Source organism: Leucopleurus acutus (genome assembly GCF_964270905.1).
Source record: "Leucopleurus acutus genome assembly, chromosome: 9".
In the NCBI taxonomy this organism is placed as follows: domain Eukaryota; kingdom Metazoa; phylum Chordata; class Mammalia; order Artiodactyla; family Delphinidae; genus Leucopleurus; species Leucopleurus acutus.
Genome location: NC_139144.1, coordinates 58,040,277 through 58,047,906, shown reverse-complemented (window position 1 = coordinate 58,047,906; position 7,630 = coordinate 58,040,277).

The following is a 7,630-nucleotide window of genomic DNA, read 5'->3' as shown; positions in this document are numbered from 1 at the left end:
CCATCAAAAGCATTTTTTCTGGACTCCCTAATAGTGGAGAATTGTCAGACAAGACATAAAAGAGGAAATCAGCCTCTAAATTGTGATCTGAGAAAATGTTTTAGGTTCTTGGGCATATTGTGGATAATAAAAGATTTTAAATGTAATTTTATCTCAGATTTCTTAGTCTTATAATGACTATGTTTTGTGGCGATTTTAGAAGAAATGACAAAAGCTTTAGTAGAAACAAAAGGAAGTCCCTACAATTTCCTCCTCCCTTGAAAATCCAGCCCAAGCAAACTTCCTCACTTTCTTAGAAAAAGAGATTTCTAGAAGGCATAAAAATAATATATTTTAATATCAGGGTAATAGAAATCATTACATTGGATTGCAGGGGTTGTTTTAGGAATCACTATTCCAGAAAGCTTTCAAGAACAGAAGGAATAACTATCTGTTTTGAGTGAGTGAAGATTAACATGAAGGTGAAAAGCTGAACTTTCAGGATTGGGTCTAAATGTTTGACTTCTCCCAAAATTCACCTGTCAGGCAGTAATCAAAAGTTAAGGTTTGGACTGAGACCTGAGACCTTAAATCCTAGTATCAACTGTGCCAGACTTGTAGGCTGCCTCTTGAGGATTGTTTTGTTTTGTTTTCCATCTGTAAAATAGGGATAATAATACTTATAGAGTTGTACAAAGAGTCCATGAAATAATGTTTATTAAGGACCATGCTGGACACAAAGTAAGCATTCAAAAAAATGTAGCAATTATAGATATGAGAACCTGGTGCCCCACTCTTCTAACTAAACTAAAAGTAGCAAAGTTGTGCAATAGTGGTTTCCTTTTTGTACACTTCCCCTGTATCTTACAACTGCCTGATCAAACTGCTATCCAGAAAGGATATCGACATTTACGCTTCAACATGATTGTTTGTCTCATCTACCTGTGACTTCCTTTAGGGTTATCTACATTTCAAGCATATTTCTGATTCTAGAACGTGAGGCTTATTTCATAGCTGGGGGGAATGTTTGGCATTACCCTGTGTGGGCAGGGCTTTTTTGGTGAGGAGAGAGCCATGAGAAATGGAATCCAGGGAGATTTCAAAGATGTTTGTTGTTCTTTTCTGAATCCTTTGCCACAAGGTCCTTGATCAAAGGCTAATCTTTCCAGGACACATTTCCCAACAACTTGCCCTCCCAAGTCAGAATTCCTGGCTTCTTTTTAAACTTTTTCAGCAGGTCACTCCTCTAGTAGTTGCGAGCCTTTTAAGGGCAGAGAATGCCGTTATTCAGGTACATAGTGGGCACTCAGTGATGTTTGTAAAATGGAATGGAATTCCAAGGAACCTGAAAATAATGACAGCTACCACTTCAAGTATCTACCGGGTGCCAGATGAATGACGGTCATCATGTGAGTTAGGTGTTATCATCTCCACTTTACAGATGAGAAAACTGAGGCTTGGAGGAGGAGTAAGTGCAAGTAAGAGGCAGAGATGGGGCCCAAATTTAGTGCTTGTGCCAGCTCCAAAATCGTGAAACTGCCAAGTCTTAATCAGCCACCTAAGGGACTCTGGGATTTGCCTGTGTGGTTGGTTTTCAGTGTGTGTATTAGTCAGGGTTCTCCAGAGAACAAAACCAATAGGATATATCTATATGGATATACAGACATATCCGTATAGATACATAAAATTTTCTGGGAAAAATTTTCTGTATATCTGTATAGATATACAGAGATATAGCCTGTTTGGTTCGATATATAGATATATAGATTATATCTTTATATGAGGAGATTTATTATAGAAACTGACTCACATGATAATGGAGACTGAGGGTCCCAAGATCCGCCATCTATGATCTGGAAAACCAGGGCAGCCAGTGGTATAGTTCAGTCTGAGTCTGAAGGTTGGAGCACCAATGTCCGAGGAGCACCAATGTCCGAGGGCAGGAGAAGACGGATGTCCCAACTCAGGTAGAGAGAGCAAATTTCCCTTCTCCTACCTTCGTGTTCTATTTAGGCCCTCAAGAGATTGGATGATGCCCACCCGCATTGGTGAGGGTGATCTTCTTTACTCAGTCTATAGATTCAAATGCTCATCTATTTCCAGAAAACCCTCACACACACATGCAGAATGCCCAGCTATCTGGGCATCCCTTAACCCAGTCAAGTTGACGCATAAAATTAACCATCACAGTGTTGACGTTTTTATTGCTTTTTTTTTTTTTTTTGCGGTACGCGGGCCTCTCGCTGTTGCGGCCTCTCCCGTTGCGGAGCACAGGCTCCGGACGCGCAGGCTCAGCGGCCATGGCTCACGGGCCCAGCCGCTCCACGGCATGTGAGATCTTCCCGGACCGGGGCACGAACCCGTGTACCCTGCATCGGCAGGCGGACTCTCAACCACTGCGCCACCAGGGAAGCCCCTTTATTGCTTTTAATGTGTGAACATTAGCAGAGGAAGATGGATTTACTTTCAGAAAGCAAGCCTACTTGAATTCTGAAGTCCCTGTGTATCCGTTTCCTACTGGCTGTCTAGATTCCTCAGAGAAACCCAGCCTTGCAGTGAGGTGATAGGTGCAGGTCATCTGGAAAAAAAAAAAGAGAAGCTTGAAGATTTCAAAGTATGCTATTAGAAAAAAAAATCCACTTCTACCAGCAGTTTGGAAGAATGTAAAATCTTTCATGGTGTCAAAGGTGCCCAGGGAGTGGCAGGGGCTGAACTTCTGAAGCCGTTTTCTCATCATTCAGACTGACAAATTTATTGCACTGGTGCTTCTAGCAATCAGTCAAGATTGAATCAGGTGCCAAGATAAGTTTTTCTTGCCAAATTGTTTTTTCCATTGCAATTAGCCTTTTTAAGGACCTCACCAAATAACAAACGTGTATTCAATTCCCACTCTCCGCCTCCAGTTAAAACTCAGCGGAGAAGTTGTATCAGTAATAATTGTTAAAGATAAAGTACCCCTCCCCCGCTCTATCACCAGTTTCTCCGTGTTTTCTTAGATATCCTTAAACCCAGCACAGGATTTTAAAAGTTTTAATTTTTTCATAGTATGCGTTATATAATCCAAAAATAAATGATTTAAACTAAAAACAGTTCAGCTGTCTGGGTTGCCCTCATTGGGATTCTTTATAAAAGCTTTGAGGTTGTCCTATACCTATTTGTCCTCTAAAAGCATTTTGAAGGTGAGCCCACTACTGCTCTCAGAAACCCGTTTCCTCTTTCTTCCTGGGCACCAGGACTACATCCTCCTGCCCCCCTTGTGATGAGCAGGACTGATTTCTAGGCAGAGGAAGGTACACAGGCAAAGCGCCAGGCCCATGAAACTCTCCCACGAGGGAGCTCCAGGTTCTTTCCTTCTCAGCCTTCTGGAGATGCCCATGCCTGGCACCCTTGGGGGCCTTGAATTGCAAATGGCAGAGCCTCTCCAGGCTGGTTCCTGAAGGAACAGAGACTGACCTCCTTCATCCCCTCTTCCCACACTCAGGAACTACCTTAGGTGGTTCACTGAGAAAAAATAAACTGCTGTGCTGTTTGAGCCATTGTAACGTGGGGTTTTATTTGTTTTGGCAGTTCACTTACCCTGACCCATTGCCTTTCCTTCACCTGGCTACCTTTCCTCTTCCACCACGTTACATGCTCTAGCCAAGCCTTCCTGTGGCATCTGACCATGGAACTTCCCACACTTCCTCCGTAGTGTTTATCTGTCTGCCTTCCCAGATAGTCTCCCACGCTCCATGAGGGCATGGACCACGTCTCCCTCACTCACCAGTATATCCCCAGTTTCTAATGTAGTGCTTGGCACATAGTAGGTCCTTAATAAATATTTGTTACATTAACAAAATGTCAGATGCATGGACTTTGCCTTTCTCTATGCTGGGGATAGCAAACTTGGACGCTGAGTAATCTTTAAGAATAATGATAATGGGGTGAGAAAACTTGTGCAGCAATAATGTTATTCCTGAATGTTTCTAGAAACCTGACCTCTGGTGGATGACTGCCGGTCTTCATTGCAAATCTCCTTTATGCTGACAATGGTATGTGTTTCTCCATGAACAATGAACAGAAAATATAGGAGTTGGTTTTTTTTTTAAACTAACTTTGTTTATTATTATTTGTTTATTATTGTTATTTAATGGCATTCTGTTTCATAAAAACAAGTATACTAGAATGAAGATGTCTGGAAACTCTTCACTCTTTCTCCCATTGAGAGGTAGAGTATAATTCCCCTGTCTTTGAATCTGGGCTTGCTTCAACAATAGAATGCTGTGGAAGTTACATTCTGGGTTTTCAGGCGCTAAGTCATAAGACATAGCTTCTGCTTTGTTTCTTGGAATACTTGCTTTTGGAGCCCTGAGCCTCTGTGTAAGTCTTCCCCTAGATCACCATGATAAAGAGGCCACATGTAAGGGGTGTGGTTGATAACCCCAGCTGAGCACTGCCTTCCAGCCCTCCCTGCCAAGGCGTTAGACATGTGGGTGAAGTCATCCATCCTGGACCTTCCAGACTAGGCTATTCACTAGCTAAATTCTGCTGAGTGATCCCAGTCAATGCCACATGATACTGAAGAATCATTGAGCTGAGCCCTGACCCACAAAATCGTGAGATGTAATAAAATGATGGTTGTTTCAAGCCACTAAGTTTTAGGGTAGTTTGTAGTGCAGTAAATAATAACTGAACAACAAATTACTTTATTTCCTTATTTGTCCAGTCATATTTGCCTTGAGACTTTAAATTTGGACAATTTTGGTTGATCATTTTCTGGCCAACAAGTAAATTTCAGTTCTTCTTCTGTCTGTATCTGTACCTTGCAATTGAATAAGAGATGGTTGGGACATTGAAAGAAATGGGCTGTTAATTCTGGGCTATATTTAACCTTCCTTAAGCTTTTTATTTTAGAGTGGTAATTGGTAATATGCATTGGCAATGCAGTCTCCAGTTGCAAAAAAAAAAAAAACACTTTTGGGATTCAGGGAAGTAAATTAAATTGGTTTAAAAATATATATCGATGTATGCCAAATTTTATTTTAAGTTATGTTAGTAGCGATGTTCCTCTGGGAAGCAGTCAATATGGTAAAAGACAAAATTATACATAGGTGAAAATTTTTAGGCTCAACTTAAAAGTGACATTAACCAAAAAGTAATTAGTGAAGGAAAGGAAATGAACTTTTATTTAGGGTCTACAATGTGCTGAGTGCTTTTCGTACATCTTCTCTTTTAATCTGGCTATAGGCAGTTTTTAAATGGGAAGTTAAAAATTTGTCCAAGGTCACTCAGCTGGTAAGTGGTAGGCTGGATTTGACCCAAATCTAACCGATGCAAAGCCTGTGTGTTATTTCTCCACCATGGAGGCATCTAAAAGAGTGCAGGTCTCTTCAAAAGTGGCTCCCAAAGTACTTGGAAGTCGTTAACAGCAGCCATGCAGAGCCGTTGGTTAGCGTGTTCATTTATGAAATACACCCCAGTAATAAATTGTATCAATTTTTGCTGACCTTTACAAGTTGCTTATTCAGTAAGGGTCTGGGAAAAGAGTAGGAAATACACAACATCCCGTAGATGTGTTTCTGCGGGTTCTATAAGTTGAAACATAGTTCACAGAGGGAATCTTATTAAAAGCAAACACTTCCATCACTATGACCACCCCAATTTATCTCCTGCAGAATTCTGTCATAGCTCCATTTTCCTAAAGGGATACATCTACAATGGGGTGAGAGCGTTGGGGTTGGACGTTATCTTTTTATTCATTTTTTTTCCTAGTTGGGCTAAAATTCCCATCTTGCATTTGTTTGTCTGAAGTCTTCAAATACTTTAATAATAATAATAGTAGTAATAATAATAAGCACAACTGTTCAAAAAATACAACAGAAAAGTTGAGACTCTCAGTTTGGGCTGCGCCAGAATCCTGATCCCACCCATCAGGGACAGGAAAAGTAGCCGTGGGGAAGGGGACGGAGGGAACTTTCCTAAACACATTTCATCCCTCTCTCCCAACACATACATGGTCAAACACTGCTTGGTGGGGTAACTCTTATTGTGCTTCTTATTTTCTGAAGAATCTGTACCGTCGGTGGTTTTAAAGCTCAGATGGTGTTGTTACCGAACCAAACTTGGATCCGCTCACTCTCACGCAGTAAAGGCAAACTACTGACATTGGGTTGCGGGGAAGGAAAGTGCAGTATTTATTTCAGGGCACAAAGCAAGGAGTTCAGGACGGCTAGTGCTCAAAACAGCCGCGCTCCCCAATGGGTTTCACCAAAGCATTTTTAAAGGCCAGGTGAGGGAGGGGTGTTCCAGGGTATGTGATGGTGAGGTAACAGGGTGGTGTCACAGGGGTCAACGTTATCAATCCTTAGCTGCCAGCAGGTGTGGTCATGGTCATCAAGTAGTTAATTTCTTCCATTTGGTGGTGGTTTAAGCATCTGTAAAGCAACCCAGGAAATGTGCATCAGATACTATTCCTTCAGTACTGCTGAGAGGAGCTACAGCAGAGGATACGGGGTAAGGGGGTCTATTCCTGGAAGGCCCCATAGGATCCTGCTCTGTTACAGTGTCAAATGATCTGGGTTTAGATCTTGGCTCTGTCTCTTTTCAGGTGGGTGGGCTTCCCATCTTTTGCCTCAGTTTACTCATTTGTAACTTGGACCTCCAACCAGTTGCTGTGAGAAGTAAATGAATCCATCAACGCATGTAAGGTACTTAGAACCATGCTTGGTGACAGTAATTAGAAAGTACTACCTAAATATTAGCCGCTGATCTTATACTATCTTCCTCAAGCATTTAATTGAAAGCCAGTGGACAGGACAAAAAAATAAAGCAAAGAATTTGAAGCCACTGAGTAACTGTTGCACCAAAAATCTCAGGTACTCTCAGTTACAAGTGGTTACGTATCTAGACAGAGGGCTGGGCTTATTGGTGGGAACTTCATGAACATGCTGCTTATAAGGATGTTCTTGAGGTTAACGGCCAAGGTCAGGAGACAATAATCTCTGTAACAAGTCCGAGTCATCACTGTATAATTTTGAGGACAGAGAACCAATAGCATAGGTTAATAAGTCTCTTGACAGGGCCAAGACAGTGATTCTCTTTTTCTTCCACTGTCTAATCTCTTTGGCCAGGCAGGCCACCAAAAGGGGACCACCTCTCTCTCTTGACCATTTCAAGTCACTCATTCATCCAACAACCATTAATTAATTGTTCACCTACCCTGTGCCAAGTACTGCAAAGATGAGTGAGACCCCTACAGTCTAGAAACAAGAGAATGCATTAATTAACTCAACAATTATTTACTATCAACCATCCATCGGGTACTATGCTAGTTGTGGGGTATGGTGAACAAAACACACAAAAGCTCCTCCCCTCGTGGAGCTGACATTCTAGGGAAGAGAAACATAATGCATGAAGTAAGTATGATGTGTATAATCTATCAGATGGTGATTACTGCAAAGGAGATAAAGCAGGCGAGGAACTAGGGCGTGTTCCTGTAGGGTGGTGGACTGGCTGTACTTTTAATTTGAAGAGTCAGGGACAGATTTACTGACAAAAATATAAGGAGGTGGGGTAACTAACCTCAGGATATGCCCAGAGCATATGGGGACCTCGTTCCAGGCCCTGTGGAAGAACTCAATACTCCTGAGCGCAAGTTCTCGGAGCTCACTCC